At 37.5% G+C, this 21,986-nt stretch overlaps 1 long non-coding RNA gene across 4 annotated transcripts; it reads right to left on the minus strand.

Moving 5' to 3' along the window:
• Positions 1-18,224: 18,224 nt before the first annotated feature.
• On the minus strand, positions 18,225-21,303 carry LOC136697751 (uncharacterized). Of its 4 annotated transcripts, none has more exons than XR_010802743.1 (4): positions 21,238-21,286; positions 20,615-20,724; positions 20,138-20,224; positions 18,225-18,529 (listed from the first exon to the last, which is right to left on the minus strand). It is a non-coding gene; the product is annotated as an uncharacterized lncRNA (long non-coding RNA). The 4 variants fall into 4 exon arrangements; XR_010802742.1 differs by having other exon boundaries at positions 20,615-20,733; XR_010802744.1 differs by lacking the exon at positions 20,615-20,724 and having other exon boundaries at positions 18,225-18,499; positions 21,238-21,303.
• Positions 21,304-21,986: the final 683 nt, after the last annotated feature.

The raw sequence follows: 21,986 nt of genomic DNA on the forward strand, positions 1-21,986 counted from the left end.
CTTCGTTTTTAAAAATGTCTGTATCTGTATATATGTGGTCTTAAATTAATAACTTGATGGATTGAAATTGGCTCTATTGGCTTGAAATGCGAAGCAACTTTCAGAGTTTTCTCCCATTAGGTTCATTTAGTGAGTCTCAAACAGCAATATGGACCAAACATCCTGCAAACTAAGTCTGGTCTTAATGAATACCAATAATAGTCTCCCTCTCTGCTATGGAATATTATATGATATTAATCTTTTTCATGGCTCTTCTCAAAAGGCACATCACCTAAATAATGATTAATATGAACCTATTAGCACAAGCTGATGTAAAGTATTATTAATGAAAGACAGGAAAACTTTGGCTCTGGTTGCAGTTTTAGGCCCCTGTAGAGCAGTTGAGCTCTGCTGGGAGTTCCCCTGCAGCTGGGCAGTCTAGAGCAGGGCACCTCCTGCGGGACTGGAGGGCCAATTACAACAGATAATGATTCATCGCCAGCCTTAATAAAGCTCCAACTCCTCATGGTGAGTAATTAGGTGGAGTGAGGAGCTCTGGGTAGAGGAGGGAGGTATGCCAGAGCATAGGGCCAGATTTGGGATGATTGCGGGGAGGATGGGCTGGTCCCCTCTGGGCGGCACATGTATGCTTTCTATTACAGAACATAATTGATATTTTCATGAAAAATCAATGATAGCTGAGCACTGACAGTCATTCCATTTGTGCTGGTGGGTAAACGAGTACAAAGCAGGAACAACTGGACAAGAACACAGATCCGTCTAGGCCCACCAGAACCTCAGGGAGCATTTTATAGAGTTGAGGAGCACTCGTATTTTTATTGATTTTTTTTGCAAAATGTGATCATGGAAGTTATTGTGTTATTATGAATGCAATTACCGTATTTATGAGATCGTAGAGGCATGCCACACTATAAATTGTGCCAGAGATTGAAATCAATTTATTTTTTAATAAAATTATCTTATTTACATATATTCCACATAGCATTTTCCATCAATGAGGAACCGGAATGGTTCCAATTTATGAACTACATTTGGAATTGTTTGGGGCGTTTCCGCCAACATAAACTATATCAGAAAAATTTCAGCTAGAAGCAATGAAGAGTAAGTTCTTCAGCGCGAACCATGGCTTCGTCCATGGATGTGTTGAGGTTCAGTAACTCAAGAAATAGCTCAGACACGACATTATTGCAGAGTGGAACCGGACAGACTCATTTATAACATTTTATATAATTAAATAATGGTAATAATAATAATTAAACAGGAACACGCTCTGTTTATGTGTGTTTCTGGGGCTCTGCATTAGTTAATTTTCATCACTGTTCACAAGCTCAACAGGAAGGTTCAGAACTTAGCAACATTTACACACGTATTAAATCCCACAGAGAGAGGAGGACTGCTGAACTTGTCATATTCCATGGGAGTGTGTGTCTTTGCCTGAAATATTGTAAAGGGAAGTGGTGGGGAGACATTTTGTTTTTATGTGTTTATGTGTTTATAAAACTTCTTATGGCTGTGCACAGCCACATTAAAATTCACATGCTTTACTCTAACTAGTTGCATTGAATAACTGGGCTTTCGTGTTTTTGAAATGCCAGAAACACCTATGAAAATGGCTATATGGGTAATCATGGTCTGGCAAAAACAGAGTAGCTGATTGATTATCTTTTAAAACATTTATTATTTAAAATTACTTTTTTAAAAAGTTAAAATTCAATATTTTCTTTTATTTCGGAAATATTATGACACAATTACCAATCTAGAGTATTTTCTGGTGAGCTATCTCCCTCAGTCAACTGCATTCATCACTGTGGACATCTGAAATAACTTGTAGCTTTATATTATTTTCTGAAAGCTATAAAATTGTATAGGACCAGAATATTTTATTAATTTTTGCATTGTCTGTAACTGCTTAACCATTTCAGGGTCATGGGACCAGAATACTTATTAGATTTTATTTATTAATAAATCACAGCTGTCATATGAAATGGACCAGCTCATATATGTAAAAAAAAGACAACAATGTACAGTAATAATTATAAATAAACTATAATAATATAAAAAATACAAATATAAAAATAATAAAAAATAAACATAATATATGAAAGAAGGTCAGTATTATATGACAACCATTTGATTTTTTTCCCCCTTAAATATTAGTCCTAGGTATAGTTTATACAGTTTTATAAAGAAATAAGACGGTAGTTTTACAGAGTGTCTTGGAGAATCTGCCACAGTTCTTTTAAAAAGAAGAAGACTGTCACACTTCTTTTTTTCATGTAAATATATATATACTTTGTTTTTTTTCTCTTATGTTTTTAGTCATTACTTGAATAGGGCTATTCACTGTATAGAACTGTGTATGGTCTCAAGCACATTAAGAAGGTGAGCAGTTCTAAAAAAAATAACTCTTGATGAGGCCACAGCTGAAAAACATTTCAGGTGTCGACCTCATGATGCTGATTGAGATGAGAGAACACCAGTAGTGTGCAAAGCTGTCATCAAAGCAAAAGGTGGATACTTTTAAGAATCTAAAGTAAAAAACATATTCAGGTTTCTTTAACACTATTTTGTTACTACATAATTCCTACATAATTCCATATTTGCTCCTTCATAGCTTTAATGTTTTTCATATTTATTTAAAATGTAGAAAATAGTAAAATACAAAGAAAAAACATTGAATGAGAAGCTGTCCAAACTGGTACTGACTATATATATATATATATATATATATATATATATATATATATATATATATATATATATTTAAACTAGTGTTACTTCCTTTAAAATAGCTGTAATTCTAATAGTTAATTTTCTGAAAAGTAATTCTACACTTCTGACATGTAGTGTGGAATTAGTATTCACAGTAACTCTAGCTGACATTAAGGATAATTTACGGAATTTTACTGTGTATATATATTTTTATATTTTGTATAATATAAGCGTTTTTGAATGTTTTCTTTATTGCAACGGGTTGCCAGATCTCTCCCACTTGTCCACTGTGAATAACACTGTCTCTGACGAAACTCCCTGCAGAGGTCCTTCTTACAAAAACTGCCTCCTGCAGCATTTTCTGGACTTAATTGGATTATGGCACAGACATTTTATCCTGACATTTACGGTTTCTCCAGGACCAACATTAAACAACCAAGCACTACACAAGACTACTGCGCATGGTTTGCATATATTCTGAGCACATTTCTTAGGTATGTAATCCTGTCTGGCAACAATCTGTGGGCTGATTCCATGTTGAGACTTCATCACATCAGCTCTTGTCAGGCAGATTCCAGTATTATTGGGAATAGGGGTGGCCTTCTTCACCTTTATCCTCAGAGCGTAGGCCATGTTTCATTTCCTGATTAGGAATTAAAGTAAAAAGACAAAATTAAAAACAACATTTTGAAAGTTGTGCAATTATCATTTTAACCCTTTAATTTGTAATATAGTTAAGTACCATTCAGTAAACTGATCTATTATGGAAGCCCATTTCCACCACATAAAATGATATTTAAAAAGGCACCAATTTTTATTTTTCATTAATATGCAAGTTGCTATCTCAATATTTCAAAATACTATCTCATTATTTTGAGATAATAAAACAATATATTGAGATAGGATCTCATTATTTTTAGATATTAAGTCAATATATTGAGATAGTATCGACTGTCGACAAAGTATTGACTTTGTATCTCAAAATGATGAGATCCTATCTCAATATATTGTTTTATTATCTCAAAATAATGAGATAGTATCACAATATATTGACTTAGCATCTCAAAATAATGAGAAAGTATCTCAACATATTGACATAGCTAATTGCATATTAATGAAAAATAAAAACTGATGCCTTTTCTGTATTATTTTATGTGGCAAAAACAGGCTTCCATAGTCTATAATGCTTCAAAAGTAAAAAGATCTTGTACAGAGCAACCAGAATTTAGTAACTATATTTCCAAGAATAGGTATTTTGTCTCCTTAGCTCCCCCTAGAGTTGCAGATTATAATTCAATTTTATAGAAAGAATTGGGGGAGGGTGGTTTTCAAAAGTTATACAGTGTAGTTTCTGCAGTGCTGAGCCTGGAGTCACAATGACAGAGGCTCTAGTCTCCATATTACAAGTCAGTGAAAGATCACAGTGATTTTGAAAATTCATTCATTCATTCATTATCTGTAACCGCTTATCCAATTCAGGGTCGCGGTGGGTCCAGAGCCTACCTGGAATCATTGGGCACAAGGCGGGAATACACCCTGGAGGGGGTGCCAGTCCTTCACAAGGCAACACAGACAAACACACACATTCACACTCACTTTTGAGTCGCCAATCCACCTACCAACGTGTGTTTTTGGACTGTGGGAGGAAACCAGAGCACCCGGAGGAAACCCACATGGACACGGGGAGAACACACCAACTCCTCACAGACAGTCACCTGGAGCGGGAATCGAACCCACTACCTCCAGGTCCCTGGAGCTGTGTGACTGCGACACTACCTGCTGCGCCATATTGTAAGCTAAAATGCTACATAGTGCCCCCCTCCCAAAAAATGCACTTTCTAAACTTATTGGGCTGAGACTTTGGACCTTAGTGTTTAGTTTTAGGATTATGGTTATGATTAGAGTTAGGTTCAGGGTTAGGGTTTATGGTTATGTTTAGGTTTAAAGTTATGCTTAGGGTAAGGTTTGGGGTATGTTTAAGGATGATATCTTATGTTTCTTTAAATAGGGAAAATAATCATATGCCCTATTTCATATGCCCCATTTAATCTCCAGAACTTATTCTGTTTTGTCTTTTTTATTTCATACATTTCTGTAATGAAAGCTTATAAATATCTTCTGGAAAAGAGAATGTAATATAATGTTAGTTAACAAAACTGCACTTTAAAACACCTGTTGTACCTTTAAAGATACATTTGCACAGTTTTTTTTTTCTGCGAGTGAAGGGATGTTTTATGAATTCATTTTGAGATCGGGTGCTTATAAGCTGTCAAAAATAAATAAATAAAATTTAAAATAAATAAATAAATGAATAATACAATTTTTAATCAAATTTAATACAAATATATTGAGATCAGGGACACACTTGTCATGAATTGCCCTTTCCAGTATGTTCCTGCTCTCTCTGTCTCCCTGGTTCATTTGTTTACCATGTGCTAGTAGTGTATTTGCTTTGTTCTGCCTTGGTCCCGCTTAGTCCCCAGTGTCTCCACCTGTGTCTCATTTGTGGTCTTGACCTCGCGTTTGTTATATCAGGTGTTCCTAGTCTGTACTGTGTGTCCCATTGTTTCAGTGCCTTGTTGTCTGTTCTTGTGTGTAAAGGTGTTTCTGTGTCCGTGTCTTATACAGTACCACCAGTTCACCGTTCTTTCTCGTTCTGCTTCTGTCCTAGTTCTGATCCATTGAGTTCTAGTTTGTGTTTTCTCACCTCCCTGCCAGTGGTTGTTTTCTGTTTCTGCTGAACACATCTGAGTTCTCCTTTTGGATTAGTTGCCAGATTGATTAAAATCAGCAGTACACCACTAATCAAGTTGTAATATAAATCTGATTTTATATTTCAGTTTCACAATATTAGATACAAAAAAACGTTTAAAAAGATCATAAAAGGTTTATTGTTGTACTGATGTTACACAGTTTTCAGCTGCAGATATCAAACTCATTATTTCATGAAGAACTGAGGGAATTTGAGTAGGCGGACTTGGGACTGAAGAGCACCATACTAAACCATCACACCATCCTCACCTCACATCACGAGAACTGTCACTTTCTCTGAGAGTGTGTAGAAAATCCATTGAGCAAGATTTTTCCATCTGGTCTCTTTATCTGATTCAGCTAAAAACACACACAGACACTGTCATTATTAAAAAAGAAAAAAAAATCCTTACTTATAATCATTGCACATTTTATATTATTATTGTCAGATCGATACGTGCCCATAAGTAGGCAGTGAGGCAGGAAGGTGCAACAAAAGAAAAAAAGTGTAAAGTTTAAATTATTTATGGATTTATAAAACTTATTTAATATGAAATTGCAATTCAAGTGTTTCTCCAGAACGTGGATGTGCTGGACAGTGGTGCTGATCTCCAGGTTGAGTAGAGCCAGGAAGCTCAGGTTGGCTGTTACACTACTGATGGGTACAACTTGGTCTGCAGAGTGGCCTACACTATAGCCTCAACATAGCTAAAATTAGATTGCTGAAGCTGGAAATAGAGCCATCTGCAAAAACAGGAAAAATCTGTGTGCTGCTGTACTGTGAATCTTTTAATAACTGTGGTTGGAAAGGGGTGGGGCCTGACCATTTTGCAGCACCAATACACACTTATGCATGCACACACACACTACCTGTCAAACAGGTATGGAGTGGAAAGGAAAAATATGCCACAGCTCCTACACACACACACACACACACACACACACACACAGATAACGAGAGTAACCTTGCTTACGTCTCCACATTCTCCACATACTACAACAGCATTGCACAACACAAAGAGGGTTCACTGCTTACATTTATGAATGAGTGAGGCCTAGAACAACTGTACTTTTAATGTGGGGATTATTTGCTTAGACTTTGATAAATATAACATCGTTTTTAAATTTTTAATTTCCTTAAAACATACAAGTAAAACTGGGCCTTAGATGAATATCCATGAAAAAAGAATAAAAAATATAAAATAAAAAAAACTATTGATCACAGAAGAGCATTTTATAGTTTTATAAATACAGACTATAGTACACATCACAAGAGAATCGCTGTGTATTATGGGGTCAGGAGTTCCTGGTATAGGTTCCTTTAATATTTATCAGCCTGCTGTGTTGTAGTCAAATAGTAATATGTTATGTTTAGTTAATAGTAACACTGAGTCTTCACTGTTTTATTCTGTTACAGATATACTCATAAACTTTCACGTACAAGTTTGTCAGTAAAGGAGCAAATGGCTAGCTGTTTAACTTCGATAACATACAGTTGTATAAAACATAGTGAGAAAAGTACATAACCGATCATTTAATATTTTGTTAACAAAATAACATTTTAAGGTTTATGTTTATTGGCTTATTATTTGCATCAGTTTTATTTTATCTATCAGTTTTGTTAAAAACTGGCTAAAAACTTTGAATAGAGGACACAAATCACTTAAATGTTCTCTGACATGGTTAGTGGTAGCTAATCTACAGTTCTGCTATATTAATTCATTCATTAACTGTCTGTAACCATATGTTCCTTCACTTCTTGCCTCCAATCCCAATTCTCTAACATTCAGGCCATGGCTGCTCCATGAAATTTAACTGCATATACTTATTCATATATAACTGAATTAGTTAACATTTTCTGAATGAGTCTGCTCTCGGGTCAGGAACAGTCACTCCAGCATATGCAAAAATTTTTTAATGTCGTCCGTATTTCATTGGTTTGCCAGATCCCTCCCTCTTGTCCACTCTGTGCGAGTAACACAGTCTTTGGTCAGACTCCCTGCAACGTGTGAAAGGCCCTTCTTATAAAAACTGCTTGCTGCTGCACATTCTGGGCTTAATTGGATTATGACACAGCCATTTTCAGGGCCGTTTTGCCACCCTCCACTTCTCTACCCCCTCTAAAAGTTCTCTTACAGCTTTATCTAGTTTCCAGAAAGCACAATTGGATTACTATCTCTGCCGAGGCAAGAAATATGGAAATGGAGGCCACAAGAAAAAGACCAATCGGTGCACTCGTCAAACACATCTCCAGTAAGAAAAGTGTGTGTGTGAGAGTGGGGGTGGGGGGGGGGTGTTTTCATTACACCTGTATCTTCAACTTGTACTTCGGAAATGAGTTTGAAATGCCAAGGGATTAGTATGTGCCGACTTTGCAGGGCAGGTGGAAATAGTGCTGCAGTGAAAGTTAACTGAACAAATGAAGTCACCAGAGGAGTAAGCAGAATTCTTTAAGCAGGTGAGTAAAGGTAGAATTTTAATAATGCCAGCTGTGAAGCGATGTACTCACTGGTGTTGTCAAGTAAATACAGTAATAAAAGCAGTGGCATGGCACAGTCAGTGTTAGTTTTCTACTATGTATTCATTCAGTCATTTGTTTATTTTCTGAAACCACCTCAGTCTGATCAAACCCTAACCCTAACCCTAACCCTAGCAAAGAATAACTTTGTAATTGCTGTAAACATAAATAATGGAAAATAAAAAATAAAATTAAAAATAAGAAATATCAAAAACTTTGAAGAATATTTACAGATAAATATTTACATCTGTAATGAGGCCAAAAATTGAACAGGATCTTCTGTAGGTGGCAGTTTGGCGATTTATACATGATGTAAAGGGTGAAGAGAAATGGTGCCAAGTCTGTTCCTTGCGGCACTGCTGTGCTGCAGACAAGCTTATCGGGAACACAGTCCCTTGCCCTCAGGACCCAGTTAGATAGGTGATGGTCCACACCTGAATGTTCCAGTTAAATTTAAGAGTTCTAAGAAATAAAGATTAAAAAAACATTTACTCAAGTAGTTTACAAAAACCCTGATGAGGAAAAGTGCTAAAATGTATCACAATCAGCCACTGAATAGCAACAGTAACTGAATAATATCGTATTGCTTTAGTGAGGTTAACTTGTTTTAGGCTAGATGCAGAAGTGTTGCTTATTGTTTTGTTATTGATGACTTTATGAATAATGGAAGATTGTTCCATAGTTTCGATGCAGAAACAGAAAATGCCCGATCACCCTTATACTTCAACTGTTAACATGGAACAGCTAAAAGCAATTTGACGAACGCAATGATCGAGAAGAGGAATGAACACAGAGGATGTCAGATATATAGGTAGGTGCCACACCATGTAAAGACAAAAAGTAAAACCTTAAATTAAATTCGTTACCCAATATCGTGGGTAACGGTCTGGTCACATTCCTAAATACCAATGGTTCAGTTATCTACAGATATATCGATTGAGATATTTTGGTTAAACAATAGGTCAACATTCTGGCAGATCAGTCACGTCACTTCACATTAGTCCTCTGTGTAGAGTAATAGCAAGCTCTGAAATGAAGTTCTTAGGGTTTCACACATTTAATTATATAAAACACTGCATCAGTGGGACTTCAAAATATGTTTGCTTTTGACCAAACCATAGGGCTTGAAATTAATTTTAGTCAAAATATCTTTTTAATCTTATTTTTCATTTCAGAGAATGTACGGTCAGGAAAATTTGCCTCAAAGGCATGGAAAGTCATGGAAATGTCATGGAAATTTGTTGTTAAAAAATGTATGAACCCTGAATAAGGCAAAGTTTATGAAAAAAATAAAAAAATCACTATCTCAGGTCTCAGCCTTGGATCTGGAAGACGTTTTGATAATAAGACACAGTTTTTGTAAGAGCCTTTGTTCACATAAAAAGCATAATGTTGATCAGAATTCTATTGAACTACAGTGGGCTTTTTCAATGTAACTCATAAGATTTCTCAGGCTTCACTGAGCACATAGACCAACTCAGAGAGAACCAGGTTCACAATTTCACCATTATTAATTATAGTATTTTGCATTAAACATCATTATTCTTTAATTTGTGTATTTACATATTTAATAATTATGTCAATGTTATAGACTTTTATTTCCATCACAAACCTGAAAACTGATCTACATACATGAGAACATGATAGCATTAATGGAGAATGCAACACGGATACAACTGCAAAGACAGAACAACATGTGGCAGAATAGAACTACAAACACCAAAACTACAAATGGCAGAAGAAAACTAGAAACACTACAGAAACACTACCAACTACAAACTACAATAAAATATTTATATATTTATATATGTATATATATATATATATATATATATATATATATATATATATATATATATATAATGTGATTGAGTGAGTGAGTGAGTGAAAGAGAGATAGTTCCAGACCACATTACTGACCATTCAAAGAGAATTTCCAGTCCAGTTAGTTTTCTGGGTTTTCTTTGCAGGAAGCTCAACTAATCCAATGAGTCAGTGCCTTCAATAAGTAATCCTAATTCAGTTGCAGAACTCCACATCAAACTGATCATTTTGTCGTACACACTGAGAATACATGCTTATTACTTTCTGTCAGTTTGACTAAACTATGTCTATACGCAGACTGCTTTACCTTTTAAAGCATGAAGGAACTGGAACACGTCTGGTTCATCTCATGAGGTAAAAGTGTCTTAGATAATATTAGTGGCAGGTAAATACTTTTAAAAACCAATTACCAATTAAAGACATTTATTTGGATCCAACATACAGTTCTTATTTAGTTAGCATTCACAATATGGGGGAAATTGGATAATAATTTTAAGTAATAGAAAAGGATGGTGAAGTTTCACCTCACTGAGGAAGCCTGCAGCTCCCACCATGCATCCGCATGAACTTTTGCCTTTTACATTTTGTTGTCAAGGGCATTGCAATGTGATCCATTCTGAAATTAAACTGTGGGAGAAAACAATCTCAAACTCCTGCTAATGTATCTAATACTTCTTATTTGGTAGGCTTCAATTATCTTGAGGAGCCAATTTAGCCTCCCCGATCATTTACTGGTGGAGGTAGTGCACGGTATATTTCATATGGAATAATTACATTGCCATGCTATTACGTGACAGTAATATGGGGCTGGAGTGATGGCCGTGTCTTCCAGTCGGAGTGTTTAGAACCAACAAATTCCCAGCAGGTCTAGTTAGAGCTGGGGAAATTGCACTGAAATTGTTATCTTATTGCAAATAACTGTAATACGGTAGTCCAAGATGGATGACTGTTAAGGCAAAGTGGAATTCGACTGTAAACAAAGCAATATATTACAGTACAGGGACTGCCGCAAAATAAGGGCTCAGGTCTGTTCCTGTGCACAGCCATGGAACGTTTGATTAGGTTAAGTGATAAAGAGGGTAATTCGACCTGATTTTGACTCGTGATGAACAGCTTGCTTGGCTTCAGCAGCAGGATATTTCCAGCTTGTGCTCGGTGAGAAATGAAAGCAATGCTATCGGCCTCTGGCACTTACAGAACCGGTCTGTATTTAAAGTTGTTAATACTGCTCCACAAAAGCTGCTCTCAAGCTTCTCTTTCATTTCTATTTTAAGTTCTGAAGGGTCCTATAATGCAGCAGCTGCTGTTACTTCCTCTTCACACAATCCCTTGTTACTTAGCAAATGGTTTTAAACCATTTTAAAAGTTTTTAGACTGAAACCTAAAATATGTGATATGTTTTAGTGCATTTGTGGCTGGTGAAAAATATTCTAGATGGGGCTGTTTGTGCCACGTTGTCGATTTTAACAACCAACCTATTACAATTTAACACAAGGTGCAAGACAGACAATAAACTTCTGTGAAAATCTGTATTTTTTAATGATATTAAAAACAAATCAGCAGATTAATATCAAATTGAACAAGGTACATTACAGTATAGACCAGTTCAGGAAAGCAGAAATATATTATGAAAAACATGAATAAAATTATATTAGCACTAGGGTGATGTTTATTGGTAGATCATAAGGTATCTAACATTGAAAAAAAGGGCGGCGCAACAGGTAGTGTTGAAGTCACACAGCTCCAAGATCCTGGGGTTGTGGGTTCGAGCCCCACTCCCTCTGACTGTCTGTGAGGATTTGGTGTTTTCTCCCCGTGTCCACGTGGGTTTCTTCTGGGTGCTCTTGTTTCCTCCCACGGTCCAAAAACACATGTTGGTATGTGGATTGGCAACTCAAAAGTGCCCATATGTGTGAATGTGTGTTGCCATGTGAAGGACTGGCGCACTCTCCAGGGTGTGTTCCTGCCTTGAACCCAGTGATTCCGGGGAAGCTCCGGACCCACCACAACCCTGAACTGGATAAACATTTACAGACATTTAATGAATTAATTAAAAATGGGCCTCAGATGTCCTCAACTTACATTGGATGTGGTGAGAGAAGACTCACCACTGAGGTGTGAGGTTCAAGGACTCAAGGACACTGATTGGTTGAATTGTGTTACTATTTTTTTTTATTGGCTTCTGCATTAACCCAGTTCTAGAAGGTTGCCCAGTGCATCAGCTCAGCCAATGGAAAAATTTCCTAGTAGCAACACAAATGAAAAGAAAGCTCACATTTCTCAATATATTTCTTACATATACTATTATATTTTTTTTATTTTTTTTTTTTCTAACAGACTCATATCTTAAATAGCATGTTTATGTTTATTGAATATTGTATGTGTACATATACACCACTCAGCCACAACATTATGAACACCTCCTTGTTTCTACACTCACTGTCCACTCTTTCAGCTCCACAATGGTCACTTCTTTGTTCTACAATTACTATACCAGACTATAATCAGTCTGTTGTTCTGCATACTTAATTATTAACCCCCTTTCACACTGTTCTTCAATGTTCAGGGCCACCACAGGACACAGAGCAGGTATGATTTGGGTGGCAGATCATTATCAGTGCTGTAGTGACACTGATGTGCTGGTATAATTGGATCAGACACAGCAGTGATGCCAACAGCATCCTGTGAACAGCATCCTGTCTCCACTGATGAAGGACTAGAGGATGACCAACGCATATTAAACTACTGTCTAGCTTTACATCTGCAGGTTGGACAAATGAGGTAGATGTGCCTACTAGAGTGGACAGTGAGTAGACTGTGTTTAAAAACTGTATCACAGGATGCATGCTGCTCACAGGATGCTGTTGGCTGGATATTTTTGGTTCGTGGCCTATTCTCAATCCAGCAAAGACACTGAGGGCTTTAAAAACTCTGGCATCACTGCTGTGTCTGATCCACTCATACCAGCACAACACACATTAACACAACACCACCACGTCAGTGTCACTGCAGCACTGAGAATTATCTACCACCCAAATTATACCTCCACTGTGGGGGTATCAGGGTGAAAGGGGGATAACAAAGTGTGCAGAGGAACACTTGGACTACAGTGTGTATTTGTAGAACTGCAGACTGACCAGTGTGGTCAGTCGAGCTGAGAGAATGGACAGTGAGTGTATGGACGACGAGAGGGTCATACTATTATACTAGGAAAGGTGGCAACGTAGTGCTCTCTATGGGCCAACAGCACATGTTATATCATAAACTGGATTGATAACATGGCGCCCAAACAGCGCTGGATTTACTTGGCCACAAATGCGAATTTGAAATAGCCTCTGAATTTCACAGAAACAGAAAAATTGACTTTATTGATACAGTTCTTAAGACACAGAAAATACCCCATTATAAACCACTGCACAATCATTACAACTTATTCATTCATATTGCTCTCTATTTATACACTGCTCTTTGGTTGTTTTGCTCAAGACTTGACCATATGAGGATGGGTTCATTTTTGGGTCTTGGTTCTTGTCATAAAATTGAAAATTAGAAACAAACCTTTTCATTCTAAAATAATCGTTAACATACTAGAGAAAGTTGAGACTGGAAGAAGAAGAGAAAATGGACAAGGAAGATAACATCAGACTTGATTTGAATGGTGTGACTGGCTATGGGAGAGAAGTCTCTGTGATGTTCATAATGGTCAGTCACAGCAGTCAACTGAACGGCTTACTGTGTTGGTATTTAAGATAAGTTTTGCAGTACCACCAGCAGTGGTAGCATCTTATTCACTATTTGCCTCAAAATTTCCTGCTTCTCCTTCTGGGCCCCTTCTTTGCTGTCATGAAAAATAAGATGAATAAATAATATTAAATGGAATTAAAAGGCCAAAATTATCCGATTAGGGGTGGCATGGTGGTGCAGCAGGTAGTGTTGCAGTCGCACAGCTCCAGGGTCCTGGGTTGAAGTCCCACCCTGGGTGATTGTGAAGAGTTTGGTGTGTGCTCCCCCGTGTTGGCGTGGGTTTCCTCCGGGTGATCCGGTTTCCTCCCACAGTCCAAAAACACACACTGGTACGTGGATTAGTGACTCAAAAAAGTTTCCATAGGTGTCAGTGAGTGATTGAAAGTGTGTGTCACATGTGAAGGACTGGGTGTGTTCCTGCCTTGCGTCAAATGACTCCAGACCCACTGTGACCTTGAACTGGATAAGTGGTTACAGACAATGAATTAATTAATAATTTAGTCAGTTGTGTTGTCATTAATTACAATTGCCAGTAAATTCAGGATGGTTGGCTTCTATGATTTAGCACTACTTGTTTAGACCTAGGGTCTAAAGAGCATTGAACAAACATCAGTCCCAGTGCTATAACAAATGCTGGATGTAATGATTAGCACAGCAAAAGTTACTACCATGGTTACAGCATTTATTAAAGTATTTATTATATTATATATATTAGTATTTATTAAAGATGAAGGTACTTTCAGACTTCCAGCAATTGATTTTAATAATTTGACTGAAATGCAAACATGGGCAGTAGAAGACAGTCACAGATTGTAGGCTACATTAATCTGGAACCTCTTTAGACAATGACCCTGACAGGCCCCTCAGAGTTAGAGCCAGAGCAGAGAATAACAAAAACCCTCTTCTAGGGTGTCATATTTTGTTTTCTCCACTGTGTACAGACAGAGTCATTCAGCACTGCAGGACTGACAGCATGCAGTTCAACACAGTGGGCGGTATGTTCTGTGCCAGTCTACTGATGAAACTTAAAAAAAAGTGATACATTCTCTCAATCTGTGCCTCCAGTCTAATGCTATCAGAGCGGGGGCAAAATATTGCCACAATAAAAACTCGGAAACTACGTACAGAATACCCAAAACTTTATTTCATTCCACATATTTAGGAGAGGGGGAGAAACAATAAGATTCATTTCAGAGCGAGGGGAGAAAATTATGTCTCTCATGCAAGCTGATGAGATTTGCTTCTTATTAAAGGCAGTTTATATTTCCACCCGCCAATGGCATGTGTGGGCACAAAACAATAAAGAAGCGTAATAGAGAATGGGTTTATAGGAGTTTCTCTCTGTGTTCTCCCTCACTTCCTCTTGTTCAGCCCAGCTCACTCCCACTGACCAGAACTGATTAACTTGTACAGCAGCTTCACGTCTAAACACACATTCAAAGCTGAAACACACATTTTTTTTTTCCTTCTTGTTTTATTGCACTAATACCTTGTATGCCAAAACTCCTCAGTGAAATCTCTATAGAAGAACTATTAATGAAAATGAACAGCTACTGAATAATTTAATGCTTGGTTAAAACCCACATACACACAACAAGTATATGAATACAAATATGCATTGTGAGAGACTGGTCTCAAAATGTTTTCATCCCAGAATACATAGAATATTTCTAAATTATTATTGCACCTCCTAAAATGTGTACAAATATATTTGTGGAGGTTGAATTTCTGGCAGTCCAGTGAGAGAAAATTAGTGTAAATCGACACTAAACCTTACCCTTAATCTAACCCTTACTTTAAACAAAGAGTTAACCATAACCAGAAGCCTAAATGTAAGCATAATCCTAAGCCTAACCCTAAACATATGTATGACTCAATGCTCCAGAAGATTAGAATTGAAATATGCTTAGTTTGCCCGAATTTAGCAAACAGCACCACCGTGGATGGATAAATAACTATGAATCACAGATGAAAAATATTGTACACTGAGGGAACATCCTATCTGTTCTAAATTTAGAAGATCTTGAGTTTGATCTGTAAAAAGAACTTAATTTTAAATTGTTAAGCCACGTTGCTATAACATATCCATCAGTTAAATTGTTTTAGCTCTGGTTGAAAAAGAAATACTTTATGCTTCTTCAAGAATATCTGAATACTCAGATAGCACCAAAGACAGCAGTGGAGCTCCACCTCTCAAATTTGTTCCAGTTTTAATAGTGGAAATGGCACAGTGAAGTGTGAGAGACAGTCATTTCTTTCCCCCAGCTTCCTTCTGGGCTCTGTAGGTGTCAGAGGCAAAAGGCATGTGACTGTTCCATCACATCAAAGGCTTGAAGTCAGCTGGAGCTAGTTAACCATGACTGATTCTCTCTAGTCAGAAATACAGCCTCAGCAGAGCTATGCTGAGCTTAGCCAGCAGAATCTCAAGTGTGGTGGGTTCATAAGTTATTACTTTTATTGCTTTTAGCAATTAACAGTGTGTGGTTGATGATCCTGACTCCCCTCGGTTTTCCAGAGGCCAAGGCTGATTCACCCATCTGTGCTCAAATATTGGAGGCAACGGCAGTCTTCATGTTCTTTTTGTGATGGATCAGTTGGGCTTTCATGTGTGGATGAAGGTCTAGAAAGACTAAGCAAAGAACAACATACCCTCCATGTTAATCCTGCTGCCTTTTGATGAATTCTGATTCATTTTTGAGGGGTCTAAACATTCATTTGATGTTTCATGATCTGCTGGCACAGTTTGGGCAGTTGAAATATTTGGTATTCGGATTTGAGTGCCAGCAAGTGCAATGAAAAACAGCTTTCGACTAAAATACATCAAAATACTCGCAGGATTAATGGAACATAGTGAGTAGCTGATTTGAACTTCTTTCACCCCCATCAACCACTTTTGCAGAGCATTTGTTAAATCTGCTACATTTCAAAATAAGACATGTTATTTGAAACAAGTTCTCTAAATTTAAATGCGATTTCTCATTTCCACAGCATCTAAAGCTTACTATTAAATATGAGTGAAAACATCATTTAGAAGATGCTTTAAAAATGCTCTATAGGTCCACAGCATATCTCACTAGTGAATCTTTCTGTGGACCTCAAAGTCTGCCAGAATTATTCTCTTTAACCTTTTCCACAGTGGCCACCATTTCATATACATTTCTCTATTAATAATATAATCTGTAACTGATGTAGTTCATGTTTTTTTAGTATTTTTATTTTGCTAGAGTCAAACTACCATTTTGATTTTAAAAAATCGTGAAATTATACATAATTGTTTATAGTTACAGTTTAAATAAAGCAGGTATAAGCTCTCACTGCTCCATCTTATACTGCAAATAAGCTCTCACACACTCTGAAGAAGGAAAAAAAACACTGCACCCAACAATAAAGAAATCTTTGTTCATCATATACACTACTAAGTAAAAATTAAAGATGTTTGGTTTTTGGGTGAAATTTCAGGATGAACCTATAGTGGACGGGGACCTTAACAAGTAAACTTAATGTGACCTTTTGAATGCTTGAATGCACGTGTCCCACTGTTATATGTTTCAGTACTTTTTTGCACAATTTGCTGTTCACAAGGAGCTTAACTGCAAACTTCACAACAGGTTTGATCCATTACTCGACCTGTAAATTTCCTGGCTTAATTACAGTTGGTATTTAAACAGTCCTCCTCATTATGCTGTTCACATTTTGACATCATGAGACCAAGACGACATCTACCAATTGATCAAAAGTACCTCACCAATGTGTGGCTTCAAACAGGATATTCTCAGACGGAAGTGGCCACTTAGCTTCGAGTGTCACACAGTGTCATCAGCAGGTTGCAGCAGAGATACAGAGAGATTGGAAAGGCATGAAAGTGGACATCCTTTGGCCACATCCCTTACTAATGAACACTTCATTGTAAATTCATCATTCTTTCATTCATGATCTGTAACCGTTTATCCAGTTCAGGGTCGCAGTGGGTCCAGAGCCTACCTGGAATCATTGGGCGCAAGGTGGGAATACACCCTGGAGGGGGCGCCAGTCCTTCACAGGGCAACACAGACACACACACACTTAACTCACACACTCACACCTACGGACTCATTGTAAATTGTGCCCTGCATAACTGGATGATGAATGACACACCACTCCAGGCACATTTAAGAAAGGTGAGAGGCACCCAAGTGTCATGTCAGGCCATTCAAAACCATTTATATCAAGGCAGTCTGCATGTTAGATGACCTGAAAGTGTACCTGATCACACCACCAGGCACAGGTGTCATCGTCTTTCATGGGCCAGGAAGCATCTGTGCTGGACAAGGAACAAGTGGGCCTCAGTGCTGTTCACTGATGAAAGTCAATACACGCTGAACAATGTTGGAGACGTCAAGGAGAGCGCAATGCATCAGCCAATGCTGTCACCAGACGAGTGACAAAACTAAATGGCTAAAACATTGACTTATATGATTAGTGCAAAATACTATAATTAAAAATTAAGGCAGAGGACTGAGGCAGTGATAGTTTTTAAACTTTTATTATCAATTTGTCTTATTAGCAGATGGGTCAGCTCAAGCCAAATAATAATGGTTTGGCTTATATAATGATAACTTAAGCCTGCTTTAGTAAAGAATGGAATCTGCTCTTTGAATTTTTATAATATTTTTCATTTTTATTTAATTAGACAGAAATATAAGTCAGTCATTTATGGCCTTTTTCAACCTAATCAATACAGAACTTTGTGAATGGTACAGTGATACACTTTGTGAATGGTACAGTGACAAGCCCATACTATTTGAATAACATCATTAATCCAGCAATGGTTCCTATGCATAAAAAACACAGGCCTAATTTCATCTTCATGGACAACAATGCTACAGCTCATCAAGGTTGCATCATTAGGGAATGGCTGCTGGAGACCGGGGTACCTCAAATGGAGTGGCCTGCACTTTCTCCAGACCAGAATCTGGAAAACAGTGTTTTCCATAAATTTCACCTGAAAGACAGATATCCCTAATTTTTTGTGAATAGTGGAACACGCAGAATACTCTAAACATAATTGTACCATATTCTATATAAATTGTAGATTTTTAAGTTGATTTGTATGCCAGATTTTATCTCCACTACACAATTATTTAATGAAAGTTTACAAATGTTCACCTCTCCTTCTGGAGAAGAAAATGTAATGGACATTTAGGGAACACAACAAAACTTTAGAATCAATATTTTACCTTTAAAATATACTTTTACACTGTTTGTACCTTTAGTGACAATAGTGTTCCTGTACAGTACCTTTATTCTGACAGTGTGATAATGGAGAAGTTCTGGTAACACCACTCCAACTAATTAATAGTAGTGTGTATTAACATCTGAAGTCAGAAAAAAAGTCAAAAGATATGAAGTCTGTGTCATGTCAAGGGTCATGGGATCTGGAGTCTTAGTCAAGTTATAAATCATAATATCTTTGTAACTTGAGTCACAAGACCCTCCTATAAAGGCTGTGTTATCAAGTGTTACAGGGCGTGTCTTTCATTTAGACAGCAAAAAGAAAGCATCTGCTGGCACTCTGAGAAATTCATCTCCTTGCCATCTCTGTGTAGCCAGGCACACTGTTCCGCCCCTGCACACTGAGCAGGAAGGGTGGGATAAAACAACAACAGATATTAATGAGGTGTTGTGCTGAGTAATAACGATGTGTGTACTCCCCGATAGCAAATGCACTTCCTTAATGGCAAAGGCAATTACTGCAAGAGGCATTAATATATGAGGATGGAAGCTCTAGGGCTGCACTCTAGCAACGGTGTAACTGAGAACAAGAATTGAGCTACAATTATACTGACCTTACAAGGATCTTGGCTCTGCAGTTTGGACCTATCTTAGACATAAATCCAGCAGTGGATAGGTCTAAAGTAGTTTACATGCACTTTATATTGTATTAAAAAAGCTATTTAAAGAGAGCGTAGACTCTCACAGCCAAACTGAGAGCCATTTGTTTTCATTTAAAAGCTCTGCATCTTTTAAGCTTGAATGTTTGAAGGGTATGTTTGAGTATGAAATGGGACTGTAGTGTGTACTAAGTTGAAGTTTGTACAATTTTATATTTGTCTCATTACCAGTCTCATTACAGGCAGCATAACAACTAGTGTTAAATCCCATTTTTGGGTTACTGTCTGTGAGGAGTTTATTGTGTACTCCCTGTGTCTGCATGGGTTTCCTCTTGGTGCTCTGGTTTCCTCCCACACTCCAAAAACACATGTTGGTAGGTGTATTAGATCAGTGGTGTAGCACCAAATGTTGGGCTCTGTTGAAAACTGTCCAGAGCACCTGAAGGAAACTTACTCAGACACAGGGAGAACACACCAAACTCCTCACAATCCCTGGATTTACCATGCTACCCATAAACAACACATTCTTTATGAATATGAATATGCAAAGAAACAAAGATTTAAGCATAAGAGTACTTTTCGAGGGCCAAAATAAACATCCCTTTGGCCATACTGGTCAGCTCTGACTTTGTTATTAAGCAGTATTTTGTATTCAGCATTCTCCCACAGCTAATCAACCCTTCTGAAGGCAAATTCTGAAGAAAAAAAACTGTACTCACCCTGCCACACAGACAGTGAAATCCTCTTCAAAGAAGTCACTGGAATAGGAATTATCCACACTAAAGCCTGCTGAACACAGCCCAAACCTGCAAAAAAGGCGAATCACCGTCAGAGCAAATATTAGCACATGGCTGAATGATAATATTAGCAAATACAGTTGGATAGACTTTAGTCCCATATGTAATCTGAGCCTAATAGCCAACAAAGCTCTTTATATGACAGTTCAACTTTTTCCTGCACACCATGGAGAGACAGAATATGGTTGCTTTATTTGAAACGTAACCCTGTTTCTCCAGGCAGATGCTATATTCATCACAAGTGATGTATTTTCAATTATTACTGATTTTTTATAGCTTTCCTTCAATGATTTTTAAAACTGGTATTAATAATTCAACAAATTCCTTGGCCACTTCTGTAAACACTCTAAATCAGTAACTACTTCTCCTGAGGAACCACTACCCTGCATTTTCTGTTACCTCTTCACCCAGTTCTGTGTCACAATATGAGAGGGGCCTACCAGGAAGGCAGGAACACACCCTGGAAAGGATGCCTGTACATCACAGACTCATACAATCACTCAGTCATTCTGCAAATGCTCACATTAAAAAAAAAAAAAAAAGTAACTAATGTGCTCCTAGGTGGTAAAGTTCTCTATGCATTGACCACATAAGGTGACTGGCGTTTTAATGGTGTTGTGTCAGGAACATGATGAAGACTGATTGAGGCGGACAAACTTGCTAAAACACAGTGACTAATTTTACTTACAACACAAGATAACAATACAGAGACAGACTAAGATAACTAGACATAAATACTTAAAGAAAGACTGACAGTCTTGGACAGGATGACCTGGACAGAGGGGCTTAGACAGATAGAGAGGGAATAGGACAGAACTGGACACACAAACCTAGATAAACAGAGCTAAACAGAGTGCTTAAACAGACTAAACCTAGACATAGAGATAGAAAAACAAACCTAGTCAGAGAGAACCAAACAGAGACCTAAACGGAGAAAGAGCTAAAGCAGACTAAACTAAAACACAGAAAGCTAAACAGAGAAAACACAAACAGACAGAGACAAGAGTGATACAAAGACTGACTTGGAAGGCATGAGAAACAGACAAGCCAGACAGACCGACAAGCACAAAATGAAGGCATCAACCAAGAAGGAGTCACACAAAGGAACTTAAATATACAACACAGACAAGGGACACCTGAAACAGATAATGAGGGGGCAGGATAACAAATGAGACACGGATGAGGAGGAGGAACAAAGGCGGGATTAGGGCAGAGACATGTGCTAAGTGAGCACACGGCGGGGAAAACAGACACAACAAGACAAGGGCGTGACATGTTGCCTCACATCCCATAAACCTCTTGGTGTGTAACTCTCCATCCTATCACACAGCAGGATTCTAGCCAAAGCAAGTTCATGTTACCTAAATAAATATTAAAAAAAACATAAGCAGACAGTTAGTGTTCTCCTCCAAACATTTTCATTTTGTTTTATTATATGAAAATAATATAAACAAAAGCAGTGGTTTTGCATGGCAAGATTGATAACATCACGTGCCTGGTAGAATTCTAGCAAGTGGGTGGAATTGACAGTTACTTACATTTGATGAAAACATCAGAAAAAGGCCCGGAAACTGGATCTGAGCAGAAAGTGAGAATTCCGTACAAGCATATTGCACACACAAATAAATAACCAAGGATTGGTTTTATCAGCACAGCTGGTTTATTAAATGTAATATCAAATATTGATCTTACATTCATATAATAAATTATTTGCAGAGCTTTCTGGAGCCAGTTTTGTCACAGCCGTCATCAGCCTCTTCTACCCACAGCT

Source organism: Hoplias malabaricus, chromosome 5 (assembly GCF_029633855.1).
Source record: "Hoplias malabaricus isolate fHopMal1 chromosome 5, fHopMal1.hap1, whole genome shotgun sequence".
Classification (NCBI taxonomy): Eukaryota; Metazoa; Chordata; class Actinopteri; order Characiformes; family Erythrinidae; genus Hoplias; species Hoplias malabaricus.